The sequence below is a fragment of the Haliotis rufescens genome, unplaced genomic scaffold (genome assembly GCF_023055435.1).
Source record: "Haliotis rufescens isolate VD_foot unplaced genomic scaffold, xgHalRufe1.0.p SCAF_96, whole genome shotgun sequence".
In the NCBI taxonomy this organism is placed as follows: domain Eukaryota; kingdom Metazoa; phylum Mollusca; class Gastropoda; order Lepetellida; family Haliotidae; genus Haliotis; species Haliotis rufescens.
Window position 1 is genome coordinate 354170 of NW_025964390.1, and position 20059 is coordinate 374228.

At 44.4% G+C, this 20059-nt stretch overlaps 1 protein-coding gene across 1 annotated transcript in view; it reads right to left on the reverse strand.

Annotated features, from left to right (window-relative positions):
• The window catches only part of LOC124149165 (sodium-coupled monocarboxylate transporter 1-like), a 44546-nt gene extending 27430 nt beyond the window's left edge, over nt 1-17116 (reverse strand). Inside the window, exon 1 of the mRNA XM_046520568.2 lies at nt 17044-17116. The gene's annotated coding sequence lies outside the window, so the exon portion shown is untranslated. The remainder of the gene's footprint in view (nt 1-17043) is intronic.
• Between the last annotated feature and the right edge of the window lie 2943 nt (nt 17117-20059).

Sequence of the window (20059 nt, forward strand, 5' to 3'; positions counted from 1 at the left end):
TGTGAACAGGAAAGCTGTTGAGTACAATCAGTCCCAAATCAGCTTGTTTCACCGTAACCTTCTGTACAGTTATTTATGCATTATCATGTTGTTTAAAGGACCTTGTTTCTCATGTCAGTGACTGATTTCAAACCGCATGTTTTGGTGTAACCCAACCAGTGTTCCCAAGCCTCGGATATCATAAAACACTAAAAATGTTTCGCCCTCGTCATCTAATGTCATAACATTTCAGGGGACAGCCATCGTCTAATACACGACAGATTTGTCCTGGACATATTATATACTGAGTGAGTGAGTGAGTGAGTGAGTGTGAGTGAGTGAGTGAGTGAGTGAGTGAGTGAGTGAGTGAGTGAGTGAGTGAGTGAGTGAGTGAGTGAGTGAGTGAGTGAGTGAGTGAGTGAGTGAGTGGGTGGGTGGGTGGGTGGGTGGGTGAGTGAGTGAGTGAGTGAGTGAGTGAGTGAAAATTTAACGTCACATCGGTAATATTGATTGACATCATGAGCATCGATCTCCGCAATCGGGATACGATGACATGCATCAACCAAGTCAGCGAGCCTGACAACCCGATCCTGTTAGCAGCCTCTTACGACAAGCATAGTCGCCTTTTACGATACGCATGGGTTGCTGAAGACCTATTCTACCCCGGGTCTTCATTTACCCTTCACTCATCACTTATATCAAACGTCTAAGACCTGCATAACTACGGGCTTTCATCCCACGTTAAGCTGACATGCCGTGATATAAGTGGAATATTGTTGAAAACTCGATTATTTACATACCGCCGTCATAGAGCTGGAATGTTGCTGAGTGCGGCGTTAAACAACAAACAAACAAGCAAGTGAAGGTTTTTACTGCAGTCTCATTTGCATCTCTACAACAACTCCAGTTAATAATTATCGGGAGGGATCACATTAGGACACAATCAACGCCCAAATATAGAAAACACAAGCTGTAGAATTCAAAATATGTAGAAATTGCAAATAGAAACTGGCAAGGTAATATTATTTTAAGTTACCTAGGCTAATAGGCTTTGTATAAAATGAATTACATCGTTCTCTTCGCTTTGCAGGTAAGTTATTTTTTATGGGTGGTAGTTTCCTAAACAATGCATTCAGTCTAGGCTTCCATGAGCGAACAATTTGATAGCGAGTTTAGATATTTAACATTTCCAATTGACAGCAGACATCTGTCGCATATATTTCATAGTTTGTATTAAGAAATTTGAATAACATCTGTCTACTCAAATTAGCATCTGTCAAAACGGTTGATGTGGCACTGGTAGAATTCACAAACTGAAAAACAAGAAACAACTAGAATAAAACTATTCTGTTCCAGTAAACTGTAGTTAATGCCACTTACAAAGCCTCAAATAACATAACCATGCAATTTAAGTGCTAATTATTTGGGTCTACATTGAAATGCATTGTTTCATCAACTCTCTTTATGCCGAACAATATTCCTGAAGCCCCATCCTTTGATGTTTACATTTAACAACTTTTGAGGCACAATCAAGCATGCTCTTTCCACGATGATTTCAAAGAGCGTCACGTGACTTGTTAAAAAGTTATTTGATCTCGGTAGTAACATTCAAGGCCTCAGTTAAGCTTTCAAATTTTACGCTACGGTGAAAGAAGTGGTGTACGGTGTAATTCTCTATTTTGACTTGTGCAATATATTCCCGTAAACACTTGACTTGCAGCATTCCAAGCTACAGTCCCATGTCCTGATGGGCCACCTTGAAGAGAAAAGTCCACCAGATTCATGTGTGGCAGCATGCACAGCCACAGTCCCATGTCCTGATTGGCATGGGCCACCTTGAAGAGACAAGTCCACCAGAGTCATGTGTGGCAGCATGCACAGCCACAGTCCCATGTCCTGATTGACATGGGCCACCTTGAAGAGACAAGTCCACCAGAGTCATGAGTGGCAGCATGCACAGCCAGGATCCCATGTCCTGATTGACATGGGCCACCTTGAAGAGAAAAGTCCACCAGAGTCATGAGTGGCAGCATGCACAGCCACAGTCCCATGTCCTGATTGACATGGGCCACCTTGAAGAGAAAAGTCCACCAGAGTCATGAGTGGCAGCATGCTCAGCCACAGTCCTATGTCCCGATTGACATGGGCCACCTTGAAGAGAAAAATCCACCAGAGTCATGAGTGGCAGCATGCACAGCCACAGTCCCATGTCCTGATTGACATGGGCCACCTTGAAGAGAAAAGTCCACCAGAGTCATGTGTGGCAGCATGCACAGCCACAGCCTTATGTCCTGATTGACATGGGCCACCTTGAATAGGCAAGTCCACCAGAGACATGAGTGGCAGCATGCACAGCCACAGCCTTATGTCCTGATTGACATGGACCACCTTGAAGAGAAAAGTCCACCAGAGTCATGTGTGGCAGCATGCACAGCCACAGTCCCATGTCCTGATTGACATGGGCCACCTTGAAGAGAAAAGTCCACCAGAGTCATGTGTGGCAGCATGCACAGCCACAGTCCCATGTCCTGATTGACATGGGCCACCTTGAAGAGAAAAGTCCACCAGAGTCATGTGTGGCAGCATGCACAGCAACAGTCCCATGTCTTGATTGACATGGGCCACCTTGAAGAGAAAAGTCCACCAGAGTCATGAGTGGCAGCATGCACAGCCACAGTCCCACGTCCTGATTGACATGGGCCACCTTGAAGAGAAAAGTCCACCAGAGTCATGAGTGGCAGCATGCACAGCCACAGTCCCATGTCCTGATTGACATGGGCCACCTTGAAGAGAAAAGTCCACCAGAGTCATGTGTGGCAGCATGCACAGCCACAGCCTTATGTCCTGATTGACATGGACCACCTTGAATAGGCAAGTCCACCAGAGACATGAGTGGCAGCATGCACAGCCACAGCCTTATGTCCTGATTGACATGGACCACCTTGAAGAGAAAAGTCCACCAGAGTCATGTGTGGCAGCATGCACAGCCACAGTCCCATGTCCTGATTGACATGGGCCACCTTGAAGAGAAAAGTCCACCAGAGTCATGTGTGGCAGCATGCACAGCCACAGTCCCATGTCTTGATTGACATGGGCCACCTTGAAGAGAAAAGTCAACCAGAGTCATGAGTGGCAGCATGCACAGCCACAGTCCCATGTCCTGATTGACATGGGCCACCTTGAAGAGAAAAGTCCACCAGAGTCATGAGTGGCAGCATGCTCAGCCACAGTCCTATGTCCTGATTGACATGGGCCACCTTGAAGAGAAAAGTCCACCAGAGTCATGTGTGGCAGCATGCACAGCCACAGTCCCATGTCCTGATTGACATGGGCCACCTTGAAGAGAAAAGTCCACCAGAGTCATGAGTGGCAGCATGCACAGCCACAGTCCCATGTCCTGATTGACATGGGCCACCTTGAAGAGACAAGTTCACCAGAGTCGTGAGAGGCAGCATGCACAGCCACAGTCCCATGTCCTGATTGACATGGGCCACCTTGAAGAGAAAAGTCCACCAGAGTCATGTGTGGCAGCATGCACAGCCACAGTCCCATGTCCTGATTGACATGGGCCACCTTGAAGAGAAAAGCCCACCAGAGTCATGAGTGGCAGCATGCACAGCCACAGTCCCATGTCCTGATTGGCATGGGCCACCTTGAAGAGACAAGTCCACCAGAGTCATGTGTGGCAGCATGCACAGACACAGTCCCATGTCCTGATTGACATGGGCCACCTTGAAGAGAAAAGTCCACCAGAGTCATGTGTGGCAGCATGCACAGACACAGTCCCATGTCCTGATTGACATGGGCCACCTTGAAGAGAAAAGTCCACCAGAGTCATGTGTGGCAGCATGCACAGCCACAGTCCCATGTCCTGATTGACATGGGCCACCTTGAAGAGAAAAGTCCACCAGATTCATGAGTGGCAGCATGCACAGCCACAGTCCGATGTCCTGATTGACATGGGCCACCTTGAAGAGAAAAGTCCACCAGAGTCACGTGTGGCAGCATGCACAGCCACAGTCCCATGTCCTGATTGACATGGGCCACCTTGAATAGGCAAGTCCATCAGAGTCGTGAGAGGCAGCATTCCAAGCCACAGTCCAATGTCCTGATTGACATGGGCCACCTTGAAGAGACAAGTCAACCTGAGTCACGTGTGGCAGCATGCACAGCCACAGTCCTATGTCCTGATTGACATGGGCCACCTTGAAGAGACAAGTCCACCAGAGTCATGTGTGGCAGCATGCACAGCCACAGTCCTATGTCCTGATTGACATGGGCCACCTTGAAGAGACAAGTCCACCAGAGTCATGAGTTGCAGCATGCACAGCCAGGATCCCATGTCCTGATTGACATGGGCCACCTTGAAGAGACACGTCCACCAGAGTCATGAGCGGCAGCATGCACAGCCACAGTCCCATGTCCTGATTGGCATGGGCCACCTTGAAGAGACACGTCCACCAGAGTCATGAGTGGCAGCATGCACAGCCACAGTCCCATGTCCTGATTGACATGGGCCACCTTGAAGAGAAAAGTCCACCAGAGTCATGTGTGGCAGCATGCACAGCCAGGATCCCATGTCCTGATTGACATGGGCCACCTTGAAGAGACAAGTCCACCAGAGTCATGAGTGGCAGCATGCACAGCCACAGTCCCATGTCCTGATTGACATGGGCCACCTTGAAGAGAAAAGTCCACCAGAGTCATGTGTGGCAGCATGCACAGCCAGGATCCCATGTCCTGATTGACATGGGCCACCTAGAAGAGAAAAGCCCACCAGAGTCATGAGTGGCAGCATGCACAGCCACAGTCCCATGTCCTGATTGGCATGGGCCACCTTGAAGAGACAAGTCCACCAGAGTCATGTGTGGCAGCATGCACAGCCACAGTCCCATGTCCTGATTGACATGGGCCACCTTGAATAGGCAAGTCCATCAGAGTCGTGAGAGGCAGCATTCCAAGCCACAGTCCAATGTCCTGATTGACATGGGCCACCTTGAAGAGACAAGTCAACCTGAGTCACGTGTGGCAGCATGCACAGCCACAGTCCCATGTCCTGATTGACATGGGCCACCTTGAAGAGACAAGTCCACCAGAGTCATGTGTGGCAGCATGCACAGCCACAGTCCTATGTCCTGATTGACATGGGCCACCTTGAAGAGACAAGTCCACCAGAGTCATGAGTTGCAGCATGCACAGCCAGGATCCCATGTCCTGATTGACATGGGCCACCTTGAATAGGCAAGTCCACCAGAGTCATGAGTGGCAGCATGCACAGCCACAGTCCCATGTCCTGATTGACATTAGGCCACCTTGAAGAGAAAAGTCCACCAGAGTCATGAGTGGCAGCATGCACAGCCACAGTCCAATGTCCTGATTGACATGGGCCACCTTGAAGAGACACGTCCACCAGAGTCATGAGCGGCAGCATGCACAGCCACAGTCCCATGTCCTGATTGGCATGGGCCACCTTGAAGAGACACGTCCACCAGAGTCATGAGTGGCAGCATGCACAGCCACAGTCCCATGTCCTAATTGACATGGGCCACCTTGAAGAGAAAAGTCCACCAGAGTCATGTGTGGCAGCATGCACAGCCAGGATCCCATGTCCTGATTGACATGGGCCACCTTGAAGAGACAAGTCCACCAGAGTCATGAGTGGCAGCATGCACAGCCACAGTCCCATGTCCTGATTGACATGGGCCACCTTGAAGAGAAAAGTCCACCAGAGTCATGTGTGGCAGCATGCACAGCCAGGATCCCATGTCCTGATTGACATGGGCCACCTAGAAGAGAAAAGCCCACCAGAGTCATGAGTGGCAGCATGCACAGCCACAGTCCCATGTCCTGATTGGCATGGGCCACCTTGAAGAGACAAGTCCACCAGAGTCATGTGTGGCAGCATGCACAGCCACAGTCCCATGTCCTGATTGACATGGGCCACCTTGAATAGGCAAGTCCATCAGAGTCGTGAGAGGCAGCATTCCAAGCCACAGTCCAATGTCCTGATTGACATGGGCCACCTTGAAGAGACAAGTCAACCTGAGTCACGTGTGGCAGCATGCACAGCCACAGTCCCATGTCCTGATTGACATGGGCCACCTTGAAGAGACAAGTCCACCAGAGTCATGTGTGGCAGCATGCACAGCCACAGTCCTATGTCCTGATTGACATGGGCCACCTTGAAGAGACAAGTCCACCAGAGTCATGAGTTGCAGCATGCACAGCCAGGATCCCATGTCCTGATTGACATGGGCCACCTTGAATAGGCAAGTCCACCAGAGTCATGAGTGGCAGCATGCACAGCCACAGTCCCATGTCCTGATTGACATTAGGCCACCTTGAAGAGAAAAGTCCACCAGAGTCATGAGTGGCAGCATGCACAGCCACAGTCCCATGTCCTGATTGGCATGGGCCACCTTGAAGAGAAAAGTCCACCAGAGTCATGAGTGGCAGCATGCACAGACACAGTCCCATGTCCTGATTGGCATGGGCCACCTTGAAGAGACAAGTCAACCTGAGTCACGTGTGGCAGCATGCACAGCCAGGATCCCATGTCCTGATTGACATGGGCCACCTTGAAGAGTCAAGTCAACCAGAGTCATGTGTGGCAGCATGCACAGCCACAGTCCTATGTCCTGATTGACATGGGTCAACTCTTAATAGAGAAGTCAACCAGAGTAGTGTGTGGCAGCATGCACAGCCAAAGTCCCATGTCCTAAATTGACATGTGCCACCTTGAAGAGTCAAGTCAACCAGAGTCACGTGTGGCAGCATGCACAGCCACAGTCCTATGTCCTGATTGACATGGGCCACCTTGAAGAGACAAATCAACCTGAGTCATGAGTGGCAGCATGCACAGCCACAGTCCCATGTCCTGATTGACATGGGCCACCTTGAAGAGAAAAGTCCACCAGAGTCATGTGTGGCAGCATGCACAGCCAGGATCCTATGTCCTGATTGACATGGGCCACCTTGAAGAGAAAAGTCCACCAGAGTCATGTGTGGCAGCATGCACAGCCAGGATCCTATGTCCTGATTGACATGGGCCACCTTGAAGAGAAAAGTCCACCAGAGTCATGTGTGGCAGCATGCACAGCCACAGCCTTATGTCCTGATTGACATGGGCCACCTTGAAGAGACAAGTCCACCAGAGTAGTGTGTGGCAGCATGCACAGCCACAGTCCCATGTCCTGATTGACATGGGTCACCTTGAAGAGACAAGTAATTCTTAACTCCAATTAACAGCAAGCGTCAGAGACAGGTCCACCAAATCATGTGTGACAGCATGCTACTCCAGTGTCTTCACTCTGTGCTTAATGGATCTGATGTGGAAAAAATTGAATGGATATGTCTTCAGGTTCAGAGTCAAGTCAAAAGTTGACAGTACTGACTTAGGATTTAGGCAGATTTCTTCCTCAGTTACCACACTGGCATATATACACTGCCACACATGTTGCATTATTTGATAGGTTATTTATACCAGATTCTTTGATCAAACAATTAATGTAGGAATGCTTACATATAATGGTTATGTTATCTGAGGCCTATGAAGATTCCGGGGCAGAATAGGTCTTCAGCAACCCATGTTTGCCGTAAAAGGTGACTAACGGGATCGGGTGGTCAGGCTCGCTGACTTGGTTGATGCATGTCATCGTATCCCAATTGCTTAGATCGATGCTCATGATGTCATTGGATTGTCTAGTCCAGACTCTATTTACAGACCGCCATCATATAGCTGGAATATTGCTGAGTGCGGCGTTAAACACCAAACCAACCAACCAACTTTATAGACTATATTATGAAAACAAAGTGGAAAATTCAGTTTTCTTGCATTTCCAACAGTACTTTAGTTACTTTTGTTGTTTGTTGTTTAACGCCGCACTCAGCAATATTCCAGCTATATGATGGCGGTCTGTAAATAGAGTCTGGACTAGACAATCCAATGACATCATGAGCATCGATCTAAGCAATTGGGATACGATGACATGCATCGACCAAGCCAGCGAGCCTGACCACCTGATCCCGTTAGTCGCCCCTAATGACAAGCATAGTATCCTCTTAAGGCAAGCATGGGTTGCTGAAGACCTACTCTACCCCGGATCTTCACGGTTGTAGTTACTTTTGTGATAGATTTGAAACAATACTAGGATATCATGAACAAATGTGCAAACAACATAGCAGAAGTAGCTGAAGCAATAAGAAAATTAATCAGTCGAATATCATTCTGCAACTGAGAATGGAATGAAGAACATGTTTCTCAAATTAGACAATGAGACAACAACATGCTAAATAGAAGTAAACTGCTCAATGACAATTTCACAGAATACTATAAATTGCAACCTAAACACAAAATATCAATTTTACCGTTTTGGGGGAAGGCTCTGGGTTTGCTTTTTGCTACTATTGCTCATTTAGACTCCATTAAATGAAATTTTAGCAAGTTAGTAAAGAACCACAAAGATACAGCAAATGTGGTAACTTCAGGCCTTTCTATACTGAATACATCTCGAGTACAAATTTCAGAGAACTGACATGCTGTTAATGAGATACTTGAAAATCTGCATCATTGATGAGAAAATGACAAGTGTTACTAGTGCTGTGAAGAGTAGAATCATGAAGTTGGAATAGGCAATAAAATATATCTACAACTTGAACTGGTAATTGAAGAAATAAGAGATATGTAGTAAAATGTCTTATTTTAAACACTTACAACTACAACTGAATATGTTATCGTTGGGACACCTGTCTCCCAGCACCACAACACCAAGCAATCTGAGAATATTATCAAGAGAGGTTAAAGCTCACTTACCAGCTCGTTTCAAGTCACCAGTTAATCCAGACACTGGTTTGTGGTACTTTTATAGTTCACAAACTTGGAAAATGATAAGATCTCAGTGATAATTCCAATTCCATTATTAGACGCAGATGACAGATTTGAAATAAAAAGAGCACATAATCTACCAATGCCAAACATGATAAATCAAACCAAGGTAAATGAACAAGGTAATGTGATAGCTCAATATAAACTAGAAACAGAGTCCTGTCTGTCCCATCAACCTTTGCACCCCATGTGTGATAGCCCTTTTCATGAAAGGTGAAATGAAATTCAGTCATGTGTATAGGACAGAGATGAGACCAAACGCTGTATTGTCCATGGCTGAATACTAGTATTTTTTCAGTGGCCAGTGTATTGTGACGACTGATAAGATACTTGCAGTCTCAATGGTTTGTAAAGACGGATGAGAGCGATCTTACAACAATCTTGCCGCCATTAGGGCAGTCAAACTAAATATATCATGTTCGCTTTCAAATCATCACCTTACTCTGCTACCCTACTACCATAATGAAGGTAAATATCAAGATATTTTCTTGAAATCAGGGAATGAATGACAACAACGTTTCAAGTATATTACTTTGGAAACCAGTCAGTCAAGCCATTCGATCAAATCTTAACTCTTTGCCTACGAAATTGAAAATGTTTGATGAAATTTCAATGGATAATTTGGTTAATCAGCTGTTGGATTTAGATGAAAAGGAAATGCCGGAAGCGAAATATAACTGGAAATATCTGTTGTAAGAAGCGCGTATTGGTACTATTAATAGTCGTGAGTGTACTGTTGTATGTAAAGAAAGTAAAACTCTGGCTAGCCAAAAGGGAATGTGGTAGGAGAAGTGCCTTTGTCGCGACAAGTATGGGTTGCTGAAGACCTATTCTATCCCGGATCTTCAAGGGTCTTTACCCGATGTTGGACAGGTTGACTCCCCTGTTAAGGTCAGGGCCATGCTGTTCATTCAGGCATGAAGACAATGAACCAGATATAGGAGAAATTAAAACTGATCTCACAACTAGAGAAAAAGTTGTTAAACAAACTAGCATGTAATTGTTGTGTTTCAATGCCTTTTGTTACAATGGGGTCTGCGGGAAGTGTTTATAACTCCTATCGTTGAAGCTGGAGATATGAGACTAGGTTGTACTTCATTAGACAGCATTAGGAATCAAAGATGACAGACACTGGTGAGGTCAGCTGTCGCCTGATCAGGTTAAGTCACATTGGTCCATGATGGTTCCTGATGGTAGCTACGGTTAAAGATTTGGAAACAACTGCAGCAGCATTGATGGAGGAAAGTGTGTACTAGAAAATGTCTGTAATACAATGTATATGCAAAAATATATCAGTTTTATACACGCAATGGAATAATGATGATATGAGTGAGTGAGTGAGTTGGGTTTAACGCCGCTTTCAACAGTATTCCAGTTATATCACGGAGTGTCAGCTTAATGTGGGAGGAAAGCCCGAAGTGATGCAGGTCACAGACGTTTACCACTTCGGTGAAACCCACGAGCACGGGTATGGTGCTGACAAACCTAGAAACATAATCGGGGCGAACCGGGATTCGAACCCACAATCAAAGGTTTCTGGCGTGCCCAAGGGACGCAATTCTGCACAGCGAATCGCGGCGCCTTAGACGACTGGGCCACCCGTGCCCCAATGATGATATGAACTAAGTGTAGCCGAGTGGTGGTGCTAACTGTGACTGAGTTAGCCACATAAGTACCACCCTCCCCCCCCATATATATATAATTTTTTTCATCCATTATCACCATCATTCCATGTTGTGTTCACTATGTGATTTCCTTGTCTGAAGTTCACAGTCAACTAACATCAACCTTGATACCCTTTTACAGCCTCTGTGATTTCTCCAGCTTCACCTGGATTTCCCCTGTCTATTTTTAGATATGTCCACCACCTCACATCACTGTGAAGCATCTTGACTTCCTTTGACACCTGTAAGATGCTACCTTCCTTCTGATTGGCCCTTTGTTCCACTTTGTCACCCAACCCCTCATGCATTCTGTTTGAAATCTTATGGAGGGAGGTTCTCTTATTTCAAGGTGCGAAACATTTCAATATTCTATCTTTTTCCACCCTGTTCTGGAAACAAATATATTCATTGAAAGGGTATCATACATACAAGAATAAACTTCATCATTATCCAGAACTGCCTTATGTTTTCACCTTCAGCCCAGTGGCTGTACATTACATACCACGCCCAGCTATAAAATGGCGCCCAACGTGGGGCTGCTAGTTTCACCAACAGCATCACTTGCACAGTGAGAAAAGACAGTTAACAATTCATCAGATGTCAGATGTCAGTTCAAGTATTCATGCAGTTTCAAAGGACCATTTCATACACTTTCATTGATGGATGATTTATTCATCATACAGACTGATTCTTGAAGTGTATGAACCCCATAACTTGAGCTTCACAAATTCAGGACTTGTGTGAACTTTGACACTAGAGCCTGACTATCCGACATTATCTGTGAACCACATTTTATACTGTATATTTCTATTTATGCATTATATATATATCCTAATTGCAATATCCCATTTGTAATATCATCCTGTGATATATAAGTTTACCATGTTTACATTTGTTTATAATTCTTAATCATATTGATTTTTACAAAGTATTGATTATAGGACATATTCTATTTCTACCACATTTCTATTTCTACAGTGTTCATTTATATAGTATAGACTTATATTCATCTCATTGAAACAAATTTATTCATTTCTATTCAAAATTGCACTGCTGATAAAAAATTCAGGTTGATATTAAATGTAGCTGGTAATTATTTGACTTTGATTCCAAATTCATATTTCAAATCATCTAACATTTAACTATAACAGTTCAATTTCAAAATCCAAAGTTTATTTTTTACGGAAGCGTAGTAGGGCCACGGTGATTTTTTTTGTATCTTAGTATCTCCAACGTAGGACTTAGTATCTCCTACGTAGGACTTACTATCTCCTATGTAGAACTTAGTATCTCCTACATAGGACTTCCTATCTCCTACGTAGGAGATAGTAAGTCCTACGTAGGAGATACTAAGTCCTACGAAGGAGATACTTAGACCAAAAAAATACACCGTGGCCCTTCTACGCTTCCGTAATTCTTTACTGATCTTTTCAGTCAATACTTCTGATACTTGCACTGATACCCTTTCACCTTACCGTATCTGTGTCAAACTTTATCCTCAGTACTTTTTCCGTGCTGTTCCTGCTGTCTTTGCTTTATTGTGGACGCATCTCTCTTCAGCAAACCACTAACAAAAGTATTTTGTTTCTTCATTTCGTCATATACTCGTTAGTCTTTTAATACTATCATCAGTCATAGCAGATCTTTAACTGCTTGCTTAACTGACTTGATGTCAGTATCACTATATAGTCCATCTTGTATCCTTGCTTTTTGTATCCTAATACCTAATAGGTTTTGTACTTTGCAATCGCCTTCCATACTGCCCTCAGTTCATAATATAGTTGTTGGGTCCCAACTTATAGGATCCTTGTTGCCTGTTAGAGGGTTAGTCAAACTTGTATATTATACACATCATCATGGCTCAATCGGACAATGATGTTAGATCACAGGTTGATCAGGTTGTGAATTTCATCCATCAGCTTGATCCCTCAGTCCGCACTAGTGTACTCTCCCGTCTAGCAGGTGACACAAATCCACATCCACCTCAGACGACTTATGTAGCTGATGTTGGGTCTGGAGATACATCCTCCTGGGGATAGCTGAAGGGCTGTTGTCCCTCCATACACACCTGGACTATCGTCACTGCTGGCACATTCACCTCTGGGGTCTCCTTTGTTGCCTTCTGTATGGGCTCATAGCAGAGAATACCCCCACAAGACCCTTGTTCAAGGATAGAATTGCCTAATTCTTTGCCTAGGTCCTATGGGTCACTCTTCAGCTGTGACCAACCCCAGGGTTCATCAACCGCTTACTCACAGCAGTTGCGTGTCATTACATGTCTGACTCGGGCACCATTTGAGGCCTGGCCCAACAGACATATTCCCATGCCCATTCCATACCATGGGTGCACTCCACCTTCTCAGACTAGTAAGTTCCTGGCAACTCCACATTCCACCATGCCCATATCACGCACTTCTTACATGCCAATAATCAATAAATCAAATCCCCGGGTGTCTACATTTTCTCGGGGATAGGGCAAAGAATAATGTGAAGTATAGTCAGTGGCACCTTGAAATATTGGGGGGTCGATATGAAAATGCTTACTCTGACATCGCCATAGTCAATGCCAAGAGAGCAGCCAAGGGCTCTGAAGCAGATCTTCTCATTGGCTTCCCTGCTGAGACAACCATTGATACTGCATTAGAGCAGTTGGACATTGTATTTGGCAATGTGATGCCTCATGGGGCGCTTTCACACAGCTCGCAAGGTAATAAACGAGTGTGTTGCAGCTTGGAGTTGTAGACTTCGTGACTTGATATCAAAGATGTCAGTTGCAGGAATGCTCCCACCAAATGCTGCCATGACCTTCGAATGGCTGGATGGGGTTGTCCCAGGATGCTTTGAAGCAGGTAACTCGTCATCACTTTGACTCTAGTCTCGATTACAGCCAACTGCTGCTTCATTGTACTTCGAGTGGAGGAGGAACTGTTAACTCCTAAAGGGACACATCAGTGTCCCGTGCCCAGATGGAGGATGTGCTCTCTAGGCTTAAATACCTTGATAAGAGTCTTCAGTCTATGGGGGACAAAGTTCCTTGTGTTGATCCTCCTCTTACAAACCACCCACCAGGAGCCATGCCAAAAGTCCCTTAAAAGGGGCAGATAGAAACAAGCATACAAGAAACAGGTTGGGGATAAACCATTTCCTCCACAACAATCATCAGTTATGTGTTTAGAGTGTGGAGGCCAGGGCTTAAAAGTGGTCACCAGCTTGGTTTGTTGGTTTGTTGTTTAACACCGCACTCAGCAATATTCCAGGTATATGACGGCGGTCTGTAAATAATCGAGTCTGGACCAGACAATCCAGTGATTAAAATCATGAGCATCGATCCACGCAATTGGGATCGATGACATGCATCAACCAAGTCAGCGAGCATGACCGCCCGATCCCGTTAGTCGCCTCTTTACGACAAGCATAGTCACCTTTTACAGCAAGCATGGGTTGCTGAAGACCTTTTCTACCCCGGAATCTTCACGAGTCACCAGCATTTCCCTGCTTTAAACTTGTAAGAGTCCCAGCTATGGAGCGAACTGAGGACTCTAACCAAACCTCTCAACAAAAGGTTCCTTTAAATTTAGTTGGGCATCCAAACATTGTGCATGTGAAGGTTGAGGAGCATGCCTGTGAAGTTTCGATAGTGACTGGCATTGAACGAGTATCTCTCTCTGAAAACTTCTACAGAGCCTACCTGCCTCACTTACCACTCCACCAAATCAGCTCATTACTAGAGGTGCATGGAGCTGGGGGAGCCAAGCTACCCTATTTGGGGGTATGCTGAGGCTATTATTGCTTTACCCCCTGACTTAATGGGTCAAGTAGTGGAGGTACCCGCACTTATTCTTGTGGTGCCCACTACAGACTTCCCCTCTGAGGTACCTATTATCTTGGGGACCAATTCTTTTCGTGCTGCCTGTGAAAGCAACCCTGGTGACAGGGTATCTTGGGAATTCTTCTCAAGGTCAAGGTTGAGGTCGATAGACTGTCCACCAAGGCTGTTACAATTCCAGCCAAAGTTAGAGCAAGTCGCTGTGTTGGACAGCTTATCCACTGAAGATGAAGTCAACAACACTGACTACAAAATTATTTGATCTGGACTCGCTCGGTGATAATCACACTCTTGATGAAAGAACTTAATTGTGCTCTCTACTGAATGAGTTTGATGATGTGCTAGCAAGTCTGATATGGACATTGGACACACTGACTTGGTCACCTATCGAAAGGAACTCACAGATGAGACTCCATTCAATGACGTTTTCCACCCTCTATGTATCAAGAGGTCAAGGACCATATAATGCAGCTGTTAGATGCTAAAGTTATGCCTTGCGTGTTGTCCTGGTACGGAAACATGACTCGAGTTTGCGCTTCTGTATTGACAATCGGAAATTTAACATTTGCACAATTCGAGATTGCTATGCTCTACTCAGGATAGCGGAAACTCTTGACCCTTTACATGGGGCAAAATACTTCTCTTGAGCTTAAAAGTGGATGTTGGCAAGTTCAAGTAGATGAGGAGCACAAGGCCCGCACTGCTTTTACTGTTGGCCCTACTGGGTTCGACGAGTGTAACTCGATCCCGCTCTTAAATTCCTGGGTCACATAATCTCCAAGGAGCGTATCAAAACAGACCCTGAGAAGATTGAGGTATTGAAGACCTGGTCAATTCGATGTGATGTCAAAGATGTTTGTCGTTTTCTTGGATTCTCTGGCAACTATAGACGTTTTGTTCCTGAGCAAATTTCACTGTGGGCGATAACAGGTAACAGATAACAATCAGCACACAGATAAATGAATGAAGCCACATATACAGTAAGGACCCGTGATGATCCGGTGTAAAATAAGGTCTTGCCTGCTTTAAAAGGCGGTGATGCTTGTTGTAAGAGGCGACTAACGGGATCGGTGGTCAGGCTCGCTGACTTGGTTGATGAATGTCATCGATTCCAATTGCGTTGATCGATGTTCATGATGTCAATCACTGGATTGTCTGGTCCAGACTCAATTATTTACAGACCGCCTTCATATACCTGGAATATTACTGAGTGCGGCGTTAAACAACGAACAAAACAAAACCGAACCAAATAAGTGGATCGTTGCTCATGATATTAATCACTGGACTGTCTGGTCCAAACCCGATTATTTACAGATCACCGTCGTACAGCTGGAATATTGCTGAGTGCGGCGTTAAACAACTAACCAAACAACTTGAACGCTCCTATATGATGAAGGCATATTAAAAGAACTGCTATAAAATTATTACGTACGCAGTATAAATGTTTGACATATCAAGTCCCATCTTCCCGAGGCAAGAGAGTTTACTGACTGTTAAAGTCCAGTTTCCACCCTTGCCGATCTAGGCTGGAACTACTGGGCTCGATCATAGTGCCACCAGTGGCTATTACCAGTGATGTCCCTTCTAAGCCTCTCCTATGGACCAATCAGATTCCACCTCTCGTATCATTTGCGTTTGCTTCACACAAAATGGTGGCGCCCAAGTCAGGAAGATCTGATCGATAATCAAGATCGATTTTGTGATAAAAAAGGGTCTTACGTCACGAAATGCATCAAATCAAGTGAGCACCTTGATTTAAAACATGATAAGATTTGGAAAATATCTGCTGACAAGTTGGCGGTGCACATGCTTTGCAAATCCTCCAATCGATCGAAATCTGCTCGACAGTTTACGAACCGGACTTCGATTTTGACTGGACTATGCATAGACTCGTTAGTCCAGCCAAAATGTAACTCCATAATGCCAGTCTAGTTCGGCAAGGGTGGAAACTGGACTTTTATAGTCAGTTAACTCTCTTGCCTCGGGAAGATGATCAAGTCCATACTTTGAGATGATTATATATATGTTATATATTTGTATCTCTCGAGTGAAACACCGATTTTTCTTTGTTGTATTTCATTATTAAAAACATAATTAAAGATTATGAAATAACAAATATATGCAACGGTATCGAATACATGATCATATTTGAAAAAAAAGGCAACACAAAAGTAGGCTTGTGTATAAAAAGTGAACTGAAAAAGAAACGTCACTCGAAACGAAACGTAAATAAGAGCGAGTGAGTGAGTTTGGTTTTTACACGCTTCAGCACTTAGTTATCTCACAGAACTAACTGTTTAAACAATATGTCGGTTATCTCATGGCATATCTGCTTGATGTTGGAGGAAATCCCAAAGCGACCTTCACCACTTTGGTGAAACCCTCTAGCAAGGGTAGGGTGACGAAGCCAGAAACGTAATCATGGCGATTCTACGATTCGAACCCACCGTTTCCTGGCATTCCTAAGGTACCTTTATGGGTTGCATAAACAAATGGACCACCTGTCCCCGTGGTAGAAAGGCACATTGCGTGGCGTCCCATTAAAAGAAAGAGTGGAGCAGTAAAGACAAAGTCTTTGTCTCTGGAAACGAAACACATGCAAAGGTCAGTTTAAAAAATGATATCTATGAGGAAAGATAAATGTTATATATTCATATAGATAGCAAAATGTTCGTTTTTCGACAACTCACGTTCAGATCAAAGCTTTGAAACTCTATTCAGCTTGGGGGATGTATACAACGCTTACTGAATAACAAGCACCGCAAAGGCACAAGTTGCACTCTCGCCTGGTATTTATACCAATTCACTGAGTGGACTTAATATTGTTATTCCACTGCGAAGAACAGTGAACATTATGAAAATGAGTACTGTAAATCTTGAAATTAACGCGAGCGTGAAATAAATGCGACAAATGCGAGTGGTCTTTGTTCGCATTATTAAACATCATATTTATATCAACAATAAGACATTTTGGATAGGAGAGAAATACCAACTTAGACATACGCTGAAAACGAACAGCTATGTATTCCACAACACTGATTTTTTTAGCAGCACTTTAGTTAGTATATAAACACTGTCATTCAAACACTAATTACATCCTGTGAATTGTCACAGCTGGGGTCAAGCCAAGCGTTCGACTTACTTATGTCATCACTGAGTGCAAGTGCAAGTCCCTTCAGACGCCACCCACGCAGTACGGTGTCTTTATTCTTTGCGACTGCATCAAAGGCCGACACGAGCCAGCGCGCATGTATTGTTTTAGCGGATAGAATAGGTCTTCAGCAACCCATGCCTGCCTTAAAAGGTGAATATGCTTGTTGTAAAAGGCGACTAACGGGACCGGGTGGTCAGGCTCGCTAACTTGGTTGATGCATGATGTTTGACGCCTCACTCAGCAATATTCCAGCTATATGACGGTGGTCTGTAAAATAATCGAGTCTGGACCAGACAATCCAGTGATTAATATCATGAGCATCGATCCACGCAATTGGGATCGACCAAGTCAGCAAGCCTGACCACCCGATCCTGTTAGTCGCCTCTTTCGGCAAGCATGGGGTTCCACGTAATTGAGATCGATGACATGTATCAACCAAGTCAGCGAGCCTGACCACCCAAAACCCGTTAGGCGCAAGCATGGGTTGCTGAAGACCTATTCTACCCGGAGATAATGGCACGGGTATTACCTCGGGAAGTGCATCAAATCACCCGAGCATCTTGATTAAAATCATGCAAAGATTTGGGAAATTTGGGAAATATCTGTCGACGCCCAGTTTGTTGTTAACGAACCAGATGTCTAGTTCGTTACGAGATTATGACTGGACTATGCATAGACTCGTTAGTTCAGCCAAAATATAACTCTGGAATAATGGGTTGGTTTGTTGTTTAACGCCGCACGCAGCAATATTCCAGCAATATGACGGCGGTCTGTAAAATAATCGAGTCTCGACCAGACAATCCAGTGATTGACATCATGAGCATCCATTCACGCAATTGGGATCGATCACATGTATCAACCAAGTCAGCGAGCCTGACCACCCGATCCCGTTAGTCGCCTTTTACGGCAAGTATGAGTTGCTGAAGACCTATTCTACCCCGGAATCTTCACGGGTCGACAAACCCGTTGAGACTTTCGAGATATGACCCTGAAACGTATAGCTACAGCATCCCCCATTACAACTTTGATACTATTCTTCACGTAAAAGGAGAATAGTAGCAAAGTTGTTAAGGTGGATGCTGTGAAACCGTGGATGCTGTGAAACCTTATTTTGCCTGGACTATTACAGGATACGCTCACGTTTTCGTGACCACAAGGTGACTCATAAGACATGAAAGGTCAACGGTTAATAAAAAATGAGCATGTGACAATATATAAGCTGTTGTGAGATCAGTTTTCGAATAATACCATGAACGGCAAATTGATAAATATTACCTAATGTGGTTTATGTACCGTCATTCGTAGATGACGTCTCGGTCAAAGTTACAGGACATTTCATGATGGTGAAATATCCCAAGCTGGATTATTAATTCAAAACATCAAGGTTATTTGAATACACTGACAATGTGTCAGTACGGTAGGAGTAACTTAATATTTAAACTCAGTCTCTGTACACAATGTGGCTGCGGTACTGTTAGTGTTTTCCATTGATTAATGCTATGACAAAGGTGTATAATGAAGAGTGAAAAGACTTTTGTAACAAATACAATAGCTGCCGATGTTATTAACACACTGGTATCTATACGCCCCAGGTAATATGTTAAATCTTGAACGGAATGTTTATGTAAAATTAAGTTAAGGAAAACATCAACTGGCATACAAATCGCCACGCCCGCGGCCAAATATGATATTACCCTGTTACCTACATCTACTTGCTGGTGTTTCACTGGTTTTACAATGATTTCGGAAAACATTTCCGTCTTTCCTTTTCACACATTTTAGCCTTCCCTAAGCATTGATGTTAAAATTTCTAAACATGCAAGACAAGTGTTGAAACGGGGTATAATAGGTCTGCAGCAACCGCCGTAAAAGGCGACTATGCTTGTCATAAGAGGCGAGTGACCGGATCAGGTGGACAGGCTCGCTGACTTCGTTGATGAATGTCATCGATCCCAATTGCGTAGATCCCAATTGCGATGCTTCTGATGTCAATCAATGGACTGCCTGGTCCAGACTCGATTATTTACAGGCCGCCGTCATATAGCTGGAATATTGCTTAGTGCGGCGTAAAACAACCAACCAACCAACCGACCTGTTAGTATCCCCAAATAATTCTACATACATAACTAACCTCTTTTTCATAGCACTCAGTACTTCTTCAACCATCAATATACACATATTGCTATAAGTCATTAACTATTGAATATAATCAGAGACGAAGATATATAATGCAATGTTAAATTTAGATAAGTAGCAAAGCGTTCCTTAGTCCACATTAATCTTCATCAATAACCTCATCACAAAACACAGGTGTTGGGTTTAAGCAGTAGCCCTTGCACATTGCAATGGATGCCACATGGGATTCTCTTCCTAGAGCAACTGCAGTTTGAACATAGTCTTGAAGTTGTTGAGCAAGTACAAATACTTTCCTTGATAAGAATATAATTTAAGGGGCAGGACGTTTGTCTGTGATTGTTGCAATGATGGTCCCATCCACAGTTTCAAATCCATATTCATGCTTGTCCAACAGTTTTTTGTTTTTTTGTTTAACG